The 15,191-nt window shown below is 32.4% G+C and overlaps 1 protein-coding gene across 2 annotated transcripts in view; it reads left to right on the forward strand.

Annotated features, from left to right (window-relative positions):
* LOC129802421 (lachesin) overlaps positions 1–15,191 on the forward strand; it is a 217,274-nt gene that overhangs the window by 119,090 nt on the left and 82,993 nt on the right. The window lies entirely within an intron of this gene.

Here is a 15,191-nt window from a genome sequence, read left to right on the forward strand (position 1 = left end):
TAAAAGCTTACCTTCATCCTCGTGTCAATTTCTGACACATCACCACAGTTCATCTACAATTTACCCTCAGAAATAGTCAGTCATTTAGCTAAAGTCGAATAATAAAATGGATAAAGCGTATTTAATTCAATAACCATCAGTATACAGAAAGCACTGAATGACTGAAATATTGAAGTTATGGAACACATCTAGCATGAAACGGATATACTGAAAGCAAATATACAATATTGTATGAAATAACACACTTTAGTAAATTCAGCAAATGGAATAATAATAAATCCGTACTATAGCATTTGAATTTTGACTCTCAAGGAAAACTCATTATTACATTCTTGCAGACATCTCTATATATATTTTCCACTCTCGAGACATCTCATTCTGTTTCTACTTCTTGGGGCAATTTTCTCTAACTAGACATCTTCATTATTTGTATCCGACAATGTCTCAAGTGGAACCCTCGCATGGGCATTCAGTGAAAGTATAGCTATTTCGTATTTCAGATCATGATACATTGCCATCATCATGTTTGCCGTCATTTAATTTGCTCAAACAGTGAAATGCTCGTGTTGGTCAAAATGACACGAAGCATGTTACGCATGAAATTTTGATACATGAGAAATTCATTGGATCTTCCGGAATTTTCATTATCTTTAGACAAGATATACATGGAGCACGGAAATATAGTGCCACATTTTTTGAATTGATAGAATCTTAATTTTATGATTTTTTTCTTAATTTAAAAAACAAATTTTTATTATTCAAAAATTTAAACTGAAGTTTAGGAAATTTATAATAAAAAAAAAATAACAGAGAAATAAATGCAATATTTAAAAAATCAAATAGGGGGAAGTGTGGCACCTTTGAAAGTGGGACACCTTTGAAAATGTGATTTTTCTCCTATATTTAAGTGGAACTGATCCATATCATAATGCAATTTAGATTTTCAATCTGTTTGTGCAGCTAAATTATATCACGATACGTCTCAATTTTATTTAGAAATAGGTGAAAAATCCCAATTTTAAAGGAACCCCACTTTTAAAGGTGCCCCACTTCCCCCTACTAAACAAAGCGAAAAATACTTACATTAATCTATTATGCCCTAGACACATTTACGACTAAAGTCCAGAGACGACTAAGTTCGTTCTTAGCCAAGTCAGTTCCTGACACACTACAAACGAGGCTTAACGTTTACTGGCACTTACAAAACATAACTTTCTTGGGTTTTCTGCAGATATTTCTACTGAAATGCACTAGTACTCCTTTGAAAACAAAACTACTTGCAAATTTACTTGACAATTCACTTATAACAATAAGAATTATTCACTAGAATCGCGGAAATTGGCTTAAGTCGCGAGTTAGCTTCCACCTCACAATTAAATGTAATAACAATAATTATTGCACGTGTACTGAGACATGAATTTACAAATACTTTATTTTCAGAGGAGTATTAGTGCATTTCAGTAGAGATATCTGCACAAAAACCCACGAAAGTTATGTTTGGTGGATACCAGTAAATGCTAAGCCTCGTTTATAGTGTGTCAGGAACTGACTTGTCTATGAACGAGCTTAGTCGTCTCTGGACTTTAGTCGTAAGTGTGTCTAGGGCATTAGAGTATAATAAGAACATGCTTCAAAAAATTTACTTTAATACCAATTCTAAGAATGTGAACTATTCATTTGGACTGCAACGAAACTTAAATCGCTCTTCAAAATACTACAGCTAGAACTCTTCCGAAACAGAAGTATATAAATCTCTCCATTTTTGACCTGTAAAAAATTTCACCTCTTACCTTTCTAAAAATTAATTTCCTCAAAATATCGTCCATTATCGTATCTTCATTTGTTGGTACAAATGACAATACAAACGTCCGTTCTTGCATCAAATCTCAATCTGTTGTGGTTCTCAACTAAGGAGGGATAGAGTTTAGTTTAGATGAATAGAATATCTTATCTCAGCCTTGTTGCCGAGTGAATTGGTGTATAAAGGTGAGACTACACAGAAATAGACTATAGCTAACTGTAATCACCTAATTTTAATTTAATAATTCAATATCAATTAAAGAATGAAGCTAACATGAGCAACAATTGCAAGAGCAGAGATTATGTCTGACTAGGTTGGATTTTACCTCGAACCACAAAAGCTGAGATTAAAGAATCTCAGCTAACCGTAAAGGTATTTTGACGAGATCTCTACTATTTTGAAAAGAAATGCAGATACGACAATGTTCGATATAATCAACAATACGTTAGCAAGATATGCGGTTTCTTAGAAATTATGTCGCCGTATGGTCCGTCTGATTCGTCCAGCCGTGCGTCGCGTCGATTCTCAGATCTAAAGGCCAAACGGTTAGAAATAGGAACTTGAACAGAACACTTCGGAGGGGCTCCCTGTAAGTCACCCTAAATACCACTAGCATAACCCCCTTTATTTCCTCATCTCTTTTTCCACCAAACCACAATTTAGGAACTGTTTCAAAGGTCATCTAGGCGATCATCTCATTCGCATACAGAAATACTGAAGAATTATTCCTCAAAACGAGTTTTCAAAGTTTGAGGTCAAAACGGCTTTAGTGAGCGTATTTCTCTACCGAACCGATTCATTGTTGGTTTTATTTAAACCAGTAATGAATCGGTTGTACATTAATGACTATTTTTTCAGAAATTCAATTGTATTACTTCTAAGGTATCTTGGGTGATCTTTAGAGTGATTTATAAATGGGTTCGAATTGATTACTTTGCATTAGCAATACGACAAGGTATCGGATCAGAGATACGACAGCAAGAAGAATCTTTTTGGTGCCAAATTGACGACCATCTTTTTTCACGAGTTTATCTATTCATTTCCAGAAGTGTTATGGGCCTTCTGAGTCCCATTTCTACGATGAAGCATTAAACCACCTACAATCTTGATCCTAGATTGTGAACCGGTAATCTTAAAAAAAACGTAGTAAATAGATATTTCAACACGAGTGCCCGCAAACACTTTAGTAAGAGAGGGTGGACGTTCCAACAAGACTGGACACCGTCACTCAAATAGTGTACCATAAAAGACTATAAAACAATGCAATATTTCGTTATTAATTCTTGGATTTTAACGAGCTTCACGTCATCAGATTTAAATCTTCGCGACTTCTCCGTATTGAGCATTTTGTAGTTCAAGATTGATACTAAACAAAAAGCCAGGGTGTCGATGAGATCAAGATAAGTTCGAACATTGTATGGAGGGTTGTGCTCATCAATGCCATTCTCTGTTCCAAATGTGTTTTAAAATTCTCAAATTTTGAATATTTACAGACTTTTTCGTGTTTAGATCCTGGGATAATTTGGAATAAGACGTAAATTGAAGTCTTTAAATTTTCTCTCTATTTCACTTGAGTAATGACCTACATACTGTTTTTCCTATATACAGGCGTAGGGAATTTGCTTCAATATAGACATAATTTTCTGTAGTGTGTAGAGGCCATAAAAGAAAAAGATGGAAACCAAAAAAGCATGGTTTTGGTGGCAGAAATACGAGGTTGGGGGGGGGAAGGTTATCTTCGATAATCTTGACTTAGGGGGGAGCGTGGAAGACCGAAAGTCGATATCTCTTAGCGTTTAGTCTCTAGCCGTGTTACACGCTTTCGAACAAATAATATACATTTTTGAAAAAAATTTGAGAAAGATACCTCAAATTCGGATATTATACCGACTCATGACCGATTAAGTTCGATGCAGTCGGGTGGGAAATTATAAGATCTTTCAAAAAAAAATCTAAATTTAAGCAAATTGATTGAAAAATAAGTCCTCCAAAGTGGTTAAACTCCTAAACAATAAGGAAACATCAAAATTCCAAGGTCCAATTACAAATGACCCCATGATACCTTACAATCCTTACAATCAATAAATTTATTTTTCGAAATAAAAACAGAAATTTGAAAAGTTACTGTTTAATTAACTCATCCTGTGCGATTGTGCAAATTAACAGCATTTAGAAATAGTTTATCTAAAATATATTGAATTCTTGCAGTCAGAACAATATTTGTAATAGTTTAAATTTAAATTTAAAATAAAAATAGAAATTTTATGTCTGTTTTTTTTCGTATTTCATTTGCGCAAAGGGTATAATTGGGTACAATAATGATTATTACCTAATTGTTATTAGGTTTACCAAACAAAATACATTGATGATGTATTTTTGGTAATATCGAAAATATTTAAACTTTATGACTTTTGAGGGTAAAAATGCCATATTTAATTGAGCGAATATATTATTGGTCTCTGTAGGATTGTATGAACGATATGTAGTTATCCAAAAATATGAATCTCGTTGTTTATGGACAATTTTTTATATATTGACATTCGAGTATCATACTGCTGGCAATTGTGCAATACTAGGTTGCAATTTCAATTGAAATCACCCAGATCGTACTTTCATTGAATTCAGTCGTCGGAATTTAAAACAATAAATCAAACAAATAGCATAGTGGATAGTATACATAGGTAGTTATATTTTAAATAGAAAATCTCTTCCGCCAATCGATTGTATTTGTGTTTTCATTTCCCATCAAAAGTGTATTTCTATCTGACGCTCCGTGTGAAATCCCATTTATCTGAAAATATCGAGTTGTGCTTGTTGGTTTGGGGTAAAACCATCAAACACTTTGACAAGAGCTTTTTTCAATACAAAAACATCCCCCCAAGGCACCTGGAAAATCATTAACCAAAGTCTCATCTCATCCATTCCTATAATTGTTATTATAAATTACTGGATGGTATAAGAAAACTTTTGTATGCAGAATTGTACATCAATATGCAAAGGTGATTTTACTGGTGAAATTGGAATTCATAGAGACACCAAATCGCATAAATTGAAAATCTTAAATTGTTTTTAATGGCTCACGTTGTAGAGCATGAACAGGTAAAAAGAATAAAATATGCTTCACCATATGGCATAGGGATATAGCAAAAGTTATACTTTTCTTCTCCTCTATTCTATACTATCATGCCCATTAAAATTGAAAATTCGTAATCTCTGGTCGTGAACTTTCTGTATACATCAAATATACCTATATATACTTCTATATTTTACTCGTAAACTCCAGGATTTAAAGTTTCTTTTCGTTACAACTGTCTTCTTTCTCTGCGTTTTGCATACATGCCAGAAATTTAAACTTTTCCATCGGATTTTTTTTCACCATAACTTTTTATTCTCACCCGGAAATTTCGTTCTCACCAAATCCCGTGTAAGTTTTAAATTGAAAGAAAATAGAGTGCCGAAAGTTTAACTTATCATAAAAAACTACACTTAGATTTATAGATCTAAATCTATTATATTTAGCCTGTTTCTGTTTCAGGATTATTTTTTGCCTAATTTTGGAATGTTCTGAGAATTTATCTCCATATCTTCTTGTTTAAACTTTTCTCTTCAATTTAACCGGATTTTGGATAAAGAGTTTCAAAGGATGAGTACGAAAAGATTTGATTGGAAACATGCGAACCCGCATGTGGAAAATCAAATAGCACGCGATGTAGTATGATTGATAATTTTCTTTGATTCATTTTAAAGATCGAATCTTTCAAGTACTGGTAGCATTTAGGATACTTGCAAATACAGTTTGTGCATTTGGAGCAAGATGCTAAAAAATTTTGAACTTTTGAACGTTAGTTCAATACACCATCAAGGGTAGAGGAGAGAGTTGCAGTTTGTTTAAAGAATGAATTTCGAACAAGAATTTGAGCTTATTTTATTTATGTTGAGCTTATGTTGAATATGTCTTAAGCGAAAATTCGAAATTACGAATAAAACGTCATACGAACTAATTTGAAAGTTCTAACTTTGATAATCTTGTAATAATTTCATAATTATGCAATTTTAGAATACTTTATAAACCACATTTAATGGATTCTTTATTAACTTAAGAGGGTTCTTCAAACATTGAATTGGTTTGTCCGAAAATAAAGTATTGTCTAGAATTATAAATTTTACACTATATACCACAAGTCATAGTTGGGTTTGAAATTGATACACATAGCAAATAGTAGAGGAGACTGGGGCAAAAAGCCACAAAACGGATATTTTATATTTTTACAAAGTACTCGAACGCCCCAGAAATTTCTAATTACCGCAGTTTTCTAGGAAATTTACCGCTCTACAACCTTGTAAAAGTAATTTTCCTCTATTTTGTAAGGAAATACGTTTATCGAGCCGTTTTCTAAAAGGTAATTTTCTGATCATTCTCAAAAATGCTGGGGCAAATAGTATCAGGCATGGGATATTATCATATTTTGATTCGCTTTGTTACGGGATTCCGTAAATAAAAAAAAATCCTAGATAACATATTTTCATAGGAAATTTATTCCTCTACACCTTTGTAAAACACCGTTTTTTCTAACTGAACGATAAAAACGATTTTCAAGCTACAGTATTGTCTCTTTATATGCACACTCTATATGCACAGCTTTTGTGTCGGTTGCATAAAAAATCAATTTGTTTACATTTTGACAAAGTAATAAAGAAAATTAATTTCTTGGTAACTAATTTTTCTCGTTTTTAATTATCTTAATTTTATATTTTCTGTCTCATATTATAGTTAAAATAACACGGGAAATTCTAGAACAATAAAAAATGATAATTTATTAAAAGAAAGAAAAACACCGTTGGGAATTTCAAAAAAAGTTGTGCATATTCAGAGAGAGAACTGTCAAAAAAGTACCCAAACTGTGCATATAGCGAGACAGCACTGTATTTTAGAAAAAACACACAAAAGACTGTAAATCGTTTGACCAATGCAAACAACAAGCGATGATACAGAACATTGACGTTTCTTTTCACTTTGAGACATCCGAAATTGCTTCGGTTTTTCTTACTTTTTGCTGCTAGCCTTTTGTTACTTTTTACCCCAAGGGTTTTTCATAAAAAGATTTCTTGAGAAAAGAATCTTTGTAAAATTCTAAAATAGATAGCGGCTTCGTATTCAAAGAAGCCAAGTCATTTAGGAAATAATCATCAGTGCATACATTTTAAATAATAAGTAGTTAATAATTGATATATTCTTCAAGGAAAATATTTTAAAAATATGGCTAAAAATTTTGATATTTTTTATTTTCTAAATTTCTTGTTCGAATTCGAAGAAACATAAAACATCGAAGAAGGTTTATGGAAGCTATTTGTGGTAAAAATTTTAAGTCGCTATCTTATTTATCTTGGAAGATGTTGAATTTTGAAATTTTTGATTTGTGACTTTTTGCCCCAGTCTCCCCTAATTCTTAAATTTTGATTAGACGATATTATTTGTAAATACAGAGTATAATTTAATGATTGATTTAATTAAAAAAAAAAAAAGATAGCAAGGCGTCCTGACTTTGCCAAGTGCTCGAACTCGTCAATTTTAGATGCAATACCTCGAAAGTTATTTTCACATTATTTATCCAGATTATCAATGTTCTTTATTACTTCAATTTATGAGGAAAGGAGTATAATGGTCACGTTCACGAGTCCCAAGATTTCGCAGAATTCTTCCAACCACTGGAGCAATTTCTTCATAACTTTACCGGTTTACAATCGATTTGAACCGATTCATAAATAACTCAAAAGATCCCACAAATGGTTTAACAGCGATTGAATTGATTTTCTGGCAAAAATTACTTATCGGTGCTTAACCGGTTCATCATCGATTCGTAAACTATTGGAATTGGTTCAGACTTGTTTGAAAAGACCTTTCGATGAACCCACCCAAACATTATAATATTTGGTTGAGAAATACGCTCTTTTTAACATTTAGTCCTTTTAACATTTAACCTTAAAAACCGTTATTAGGAATGATTAAACGGTATTTTTGTATATGAACAAAATATTCGCCTGTAATATCTGAAACATATCCGTAAATGAAAAAATCACGCAATGCGTTTTCAAGCAATCCATAAATAGGTTTTGGAGGAGGATATGAGGAGAATGTTAATGGTCCCAGGGTCGAGTTGTGGGGGGGTGATCCAATGGTCCCAAGTTTCTATCTCTAACCATTTGGGCTTTAGTCGTGGACATTGCCGGACAGAGGAACAAACGGATAGAAAATTGATATAATTTCTCAGAAGTCGTCTGAAACGTAGTGATATGTTGAGAACAGTAATTCAGGAATTTTGGAACGTGAAAAAATCGAATTATGTATATAAACAGCTCTTTCTGTCAAGTTCGTATGGTTAAATTAAACCAGAAAAAGAGTATTAACTGACGATTTATACAGAACTTTGTTAGTATTTGTTTACATCAGAAAACATTAAACTTTATTATATATTCTTTATCAATGCCAAAGGCTCAATTTTAAAAATTTCATATGTAATGAAATGTTTTTTGAAGTTATCAAGCTCATTTAAAATATTGATAACTCATTCTAATCAAGATTCTATTTCTTTATAATTGCTTTTTCAACGTAACTGTTTCATTCTGAAACCCAAAACTCTCAAAATACTGAAGAAAGCACAGATTTTTGAGACTAAATAATTTTGGAAAAAAAAGAAAATATTAAATTTGCAAATTGTAAGCGCTCAAAAAACGTAAAACAATTTCTTTATGTGAGGTTTTTGAAATAAATATCAATTTTTTCTATTCCGAGCTTCTACAAGAGAAAAATCTTCTAAGATATTTCTCAGTGAAACTTTTGAGATATTTTTAATTTTTTTTTTTAGAACTAATGGGTTACGATACGAGTAGATGAACTTATTTTGCCAGAAAATGATTTTGGTGTTATAATATCGACTTGTCAGAATATAAGTCGAACAACACGATTTTTTACAAAAATCGTTTTATTCCCTTTTTGGATACTTCTTTATACCCTTTACTTTCCCTATGAATATACTTGAAAGTTAATTATTTTAAAAGTTAGAGAGATTTCAAATATCAAGAATCTTATATTTTGCATGTAAAATCTCAGCTTCAAATCGCTCGCCTATAAAATTTGCCTAATGCGAGTTATTCGTTTCTTATTCTGAGTGCTCGATATGAAATCACTATTAAATAAACATTTGTAATTATTTTGCATAAGCCGAAAGTACTGTGACATGTGCCTATTTCAATAGGGTAGAAAAAATCGGAAAAAAATTCTGCCTCACACTCCCGTAATTCTTTTTCATTATGCTTCTGACTATTAATAAAATAATTGAAATACTACTTTATAATTCGAACATTAAACTGTGAATTTGAAATCAAAAGAATATCAAACTTTTATCTTATAAGTTCATAAAAAATCGTCTTTTGAAAAGTCAATATATGACCAAAAGTGGTATTTTAATTAAACTATCCTTCACTCTTCGACTCAAAGGCAGAGTGGTATATAATCCGTTTGTGAACAAATTTGGATAAAAAAAAACTATCCGTTTGTACGCTCGGAAAAACATTTTGTTTTTCAATAACTAAATCCATATGTACCGCAAAAAAGCTTAAACTTAATTTTGAACAAAAAAAGTGAAATCAGTTGGATTGCTTTTAACTTTATGGTAATGCAAAAATTGGTTTTTCCAGTTTTTTCTTCGTGAAGAACAACCCGCAATGATTGTCAATATTACCTGGGGATTCCGTGCATGACTGGATTGAATTGGATTTCCGGGAATTATTTCATTGGTGAGATAGATATAAAAGTCCATCCTCAAACTGCAGAGTTCGGGCTCAATACGCTTACTTCAAATACAAACAACCACACAGCACAAATATTGGTTAATCGCTAGTATTCAGAAACATAAGTTTTCCGAATATCCTCACAGTGTTTCGTATATGGAACGTGTCCGATGATTTTGCATATGTGACATCAAATTTCAACTAACCAATGGGAATTCAGTAGTTTTTGGCAACTATTGGCGCAATTTCACTTTGAATACGCAGAAACAAAGAAAAATAACAACACCACCAAAATGCACTTTGAAAGTGTTATTTTTGCACTCTACAAATTTCACCATTTGATGGTTATTCAAATGAAGTTTTGAATAACAATGAGACCGAACAAGAGCAAATAGCCAACATTATTTCTGTGAGACAATATTCTGTGTTTCAGGTCACAGTGTATGGCACTGATGTTTAAATAAGTCAATAATTGGGAAGAATACTATGGTCCTTGATACTGCAAGCTGATAAACTATTCATTATAAATTATGAACAATGTTTTAGAAAATACATTCATGCATTTAAAAAAAATGAGTGGCGAAAAGTATTTTCTCATCATTTACCGTTTACGAGTTCATAAACAATTTGAACCAATTTATAAATCACTCGAAAAATCGCCTTAAATAACTTCAGGAGTAATAAAATAGATTTTCGGACAAAAATTACTCATTGGTACATAATCGGTTTATTACCGGTTTACAACGTATTGGAACCGGTTTAGACTTATCTAAAAACCCAAGACCTCTCCAACGAAGCCAAAGTATCACAGATACTCCCACGATGGCAACCGCATTATGCAAGAGGAAAAGTGAAATTTTCTGTATAATTTCGTTCCTTTCAGGATTTTCACCATTTGAGATTTGACTTTTGGGATCTTGGCTCTTTCGGAACTTAAGATTCTTGGGTTTATGACTTCGGCATTTTTGCTTTTGGAATTTTTTCTTTTCGGAATTTGGACTATTCGGAATTTGAACCTATTCAGGATTTTAGTGCATTCAGGATTTTGATTTTTCGGATCATTTGGTATTTTGTCTTTTGGGATTTCAATGTATTCGGGACTATGGCTTTTCGGAATTTTGGCACATTCAGGATTTTGGCTTTCGGGTTTTTGGCTTTTCGGAAATTCGATCTATTCAGATTTTGGCTATCGGGATTTTGATGTATTTTGGATTATGGCTTTTCGGGATTTTGGTTTTACAGAATGTCGACCCATTCGGAATTTTGGCTTTTGGGATTTTAATGCATTCGGAATTTTATATTTTGAAATTTTTATATGCGGGATTTGAATTTTCTAAATTTCTACCCATAAAAGATTTTGGTTTTTGGCGATTGGTGCATTCAGGATTTTGGTTTTTCAAAATTTCGACCCATTCGGGATTTTATCTCTTGGGAATTCGATATATTCGGCATTATTTTGGTATTTTGAAATATTCAGAATTTTGGTTTTTGTGATTTTGGCTCTTCGGAAATTCGATCTATTCAGAATTTTGGCTATCGGGATTTCGATGTATTTGGGAATATGGTTTTTTGGAATTTCGGTTTCACAGAATGTCGTCCCATACAGGATTTTGGCTTTTATGATTTTAATGCATTCGGGATTTTATGTTTCGAAATTTCGATATTCGAGATTTTAGCTTTACGGGATTTCTACATATAGGATATGGGTTTTCGGGATTTCGACCCATTAAAGATTTTGTCTTTGGGCGTTTCGTTGCATTCAAGATTTTTATTTTTTCGATTTTGGTTTTTCAGAATTTCGACGCATTCGGGATTTTGTTTCTTGGGATTTCGATATATTATTCGGGATTATGGCTTTTCGGAATTTCGACCCATTCAGGCTTTTGGCATTCGGAATATTGGTTTTTCAGAAATTCGATGTATTCAGGATTTTGTCTTTTCTGGATTTTGTCCGACACCGTTAAATTTATACTACATAAATTAAAAGAAAAAAGATGATCAAATGAGAAAAATTTTCCGGCAAGATCTAGCCTTTCAGTTTCATTTCAATTCAATTTAATGCTTCTGAACGCTTTGCTTTCTTTTTCAGAGTTAAAGTAAAGAACAAATACTGCTTGCAAGTGTAAGGATGAAATTCTGTGAATGAAAAACATTAAATATTACAGTTATTTTGAAAGTTTAATTTAAATTAAATGCGTTTTTTACTCGGAATGTTTCTTTTTTGTTAGTGGCTATACAATCTTCATTTGCCAGAAAATAGCATATTGAATAAAAAGCAGAGCATGGAGGAATCGATAATCCTGTCTTGAAGGGAAAAAAACACACATTAACACAATTATTTACTGCCGCAGCAATAGGAAAACCCCTCTACTTTGGGGGAGAATAAAGTATCTTACTTATTACATTACATATTCTCTCAAGTATGTGTTGCTGCTGTAAATTTCCCTTGTGACTCTATTAAAAAGTTTTTTAGGCAAACATTACAGAGGCATCCCCTTGCCAGGAAAAAGAGAGCGCGGCAACTTTCTTCGTTATCGTCTTATCTCGTCATATTGTATTATTTCTCCCTTGTGTCTCTCATAATCGATTTGAACGGCAGAGGGGTGGAAAGTATTTTGTGCCCCTGCCGTGTCTTTTTCGAGTACTTTGCACAAAGATCACGTTTACAACTTTGTGTCACAGTCAATCTTCCTTTTATAATGGTTCAGAGATTTTTGGACAGGTGAACCGACTTCGCATTGAGCCAAGGCTTAGCGGAATCAATTTATAGCCATTCCCATTTATATTGGTATAAAACTTCTTTAAGAGCAAATCAAAGTGGCAAGTTTTCTTTGTTGGCCCATAATGTGTTTTTTTTTCCTTAACTCCACCTCATTGTCCTGGAGATGCCTTCTTTCGTGGCACGATGGGCAATTTTTAAACGTTTTTCACCGTACCTTTCCCATCCACTTTGTCTTCTTCCCTCTTCTTTGCCCTGTCGCATTTTCCACTTTTTCTCTTTTGGTGTGCTTTTTTGCAATAAAGATATACACTCACACACAATCCAATTAAATGCTATCTAGTCCTTTATTGCTCTATCCAAAACCGCCCTCAATTTATTTCTTCCGGACTTGCCACTGATTATGCAAATGGTGATTCGATTATGTAAATTGTATTTTACTTATCGCTTTTAATACTCATTGTGCGTTTCCACTTCTAAATCCTTAAGTAAGATGAAAACATCACACTACACTGAAAAAATTGTATTATACCTCCTTTCTGAGATTTAATAGTCTATCTCTGTGTCACTCAGCCTGTTTGCGCCTCAAATCTCCTTACGTACTTTCCATAAGGGGTTTCCCAACATAGAAACTTCACATACGTACTTAATAATAAATTTGTCTTTTGAGCCTCAATGTGGGAAAATATCACAATGTTTAAGTGTATTAAACTGTCGATGAAACACATTGACATAATCATTTTATCATAAAATAGCATGTACGTACATTTGTTATCGAGATACATTATTTAGGCTAGAACTAACTTATAGACACTTCATAAGCATTCTTTAGCTTAAAACTTTAGTATACTTTACCCAACCGCATTAAAATTTTAACTAGGACCTTTACAAAAGAAACTCTTTCGGTTCGTTTAAGACCATTCTTTACAGTGGTAAAACCATTTTTGATAAGTAAATTAGCAAATTTGATAAGTCACAAATTCAAATTGAAAAGTAAAAGACCTAATTTCTGTAATTACTATGTTAAATAGTTCATAAATTTTGAATTTTCCTTTTGCTAGTAATATTTCACTACATCAATTTTTATTACCATTTTTACCAAAACACTACCCAATCTGCTGTAGTCTTTTATAGCTTATTCTTAAAATACATAAAAAATAATTAATTACTATTTGATGTAAATATTTAGGCATAATTATAAATGCCTTGATAGATATAAATAAAATCAATACTATTCAAAGGAAGTTTGAATTCTATTTTTGATATTTGGAAAATCTTAAAAACAAAACCTAATAATTAAAAATTTTATGCTAGAAAATGAAAATATATTTTCTAAAATTTTCTCCAATTTCCTTGTAAGATTAATTCATTAGCAGTAGAGAGAGTAGTAGGTTTAGTAAAATAAGAAATATGAATATGTAAATGTTAACCCTCCAATGATCAACTTTAAAAATGTAAGGAAAATTAGTGGGATTTTTTTTTCTATGCCAGATGAGAAAATATCAAAATAATTGTTTGGAACACTTGTAGTAGGACTGTTGAGCCTAGAGGAGATGGAGGGAGAAATTCTGTACTGACGAAGACTCTTCTAAGCCAACGGTACCAAACACTGTTCAGCTGGGGTGGTAACTCTTAGGGGTGCTATAACGGTGACTAACCTCAAATTACGATATCGCTATATCTCTGCTAGATGGTTTTTTAGATGATATTCCGAAATCTTCCGAACGAGATATTCCGAATTTCGTGCTCCAACATGTTCTGGTGTGGCGTCTTTAGCATTTGTGCTACACTCTTTCGATTCTAAAGTTCATGCTTATTTTCAAACTTATTAAATAAAACGTACAGAACTACATACATTTCACCAAAAAAAATAAATCTATTTTAGTCAGATTACTTTAAATCAGTGTTTTCTTGAATTTGTTAATAAGATTTTTTTGCACAAGTAATTTTTTCCACTTTTTCTCTGGTCTGTCACACAAAACTGAAGATGGCAACGAAATGAAGAGTCTAAATTAGTTCAAATCTTTAAATGAAATGTCAGTAAAACTATGACCGAGGCTCCTAAAGTAATTTTAAATGAATAAAACCTGTATTGTCGTAGTGGGAGAAAGTGGTCTGCCTATGTATGCGACAGCTTTTGAACATTTATTTTTTTCTCTTATTTCCCAAAGCCAAAATTCTATTTTGTTAATCGAATGTAATCGAAAATAGTTACTTATATTGACTATAGTTTACAGAATATGGTTTTTGCTTTGGAAAATAAGACAAAAATTTAAATATTCAAAGGCTGTCGCATTCAAAGGCAAGCCACTTTCCCCTGAATGTGATTTTAGTTATGCTACCCTTGAGTGACCCTTAAGTGTTCGAGAAGTAATGTATTTTATTGCATGAAAATAATGAAATAAGGCCTCGATTCTGAGACCAAGGTCAAAATCAAGGTCGAGAAAATTTCAAGATTTCGATATTCTGAAATCAAAAAGTAAAGGTCAGGAACCCATATTTCAAGTCGTCAAATTTCTGGTTTCTTTAAATAATTCCAAGAACCTCTCGGAGATGCTTGGAATTTTCAAGATATTAACAATTTAAAAAATTGAATACGAAAATCGCTCTCAAGATTAAGGTTGGTCTATCGGTCGGTTATATTCATTTTGGAACCACTGCACCCAGGCCATTTATTTGGAGCCATTATGGATTCCCCATTCTCCTTTTCTATTTTAACCCCCAAGACGGTAAACCTGGGGTGGAATGATAACTTTTCGACATTATCTAATCGATAGTATCGATAAATCTATATCTGTTAGTTTAAGTGAATGTTGACTTTTTACGCATTGTTGGGCCACTCATTGTGACATTCTTAAAAGAATGCGACTGTTGATAAATATC

This window comes from Phlebotomus papatasi, chromosome 2 (genome assembly GCF_024763615.1).
Source record: "Phlebotomus papatasi isolate M1 chromosome 2, Ppap_2.1, whole genome shotgun sequence".
NCBI classification, from domain to species: Eukaryota; Metazoa; Arthropoda; class Insecta; order Diptera; family Psychodidae; genus Phlebotomus; species Phlebotomus papatasi.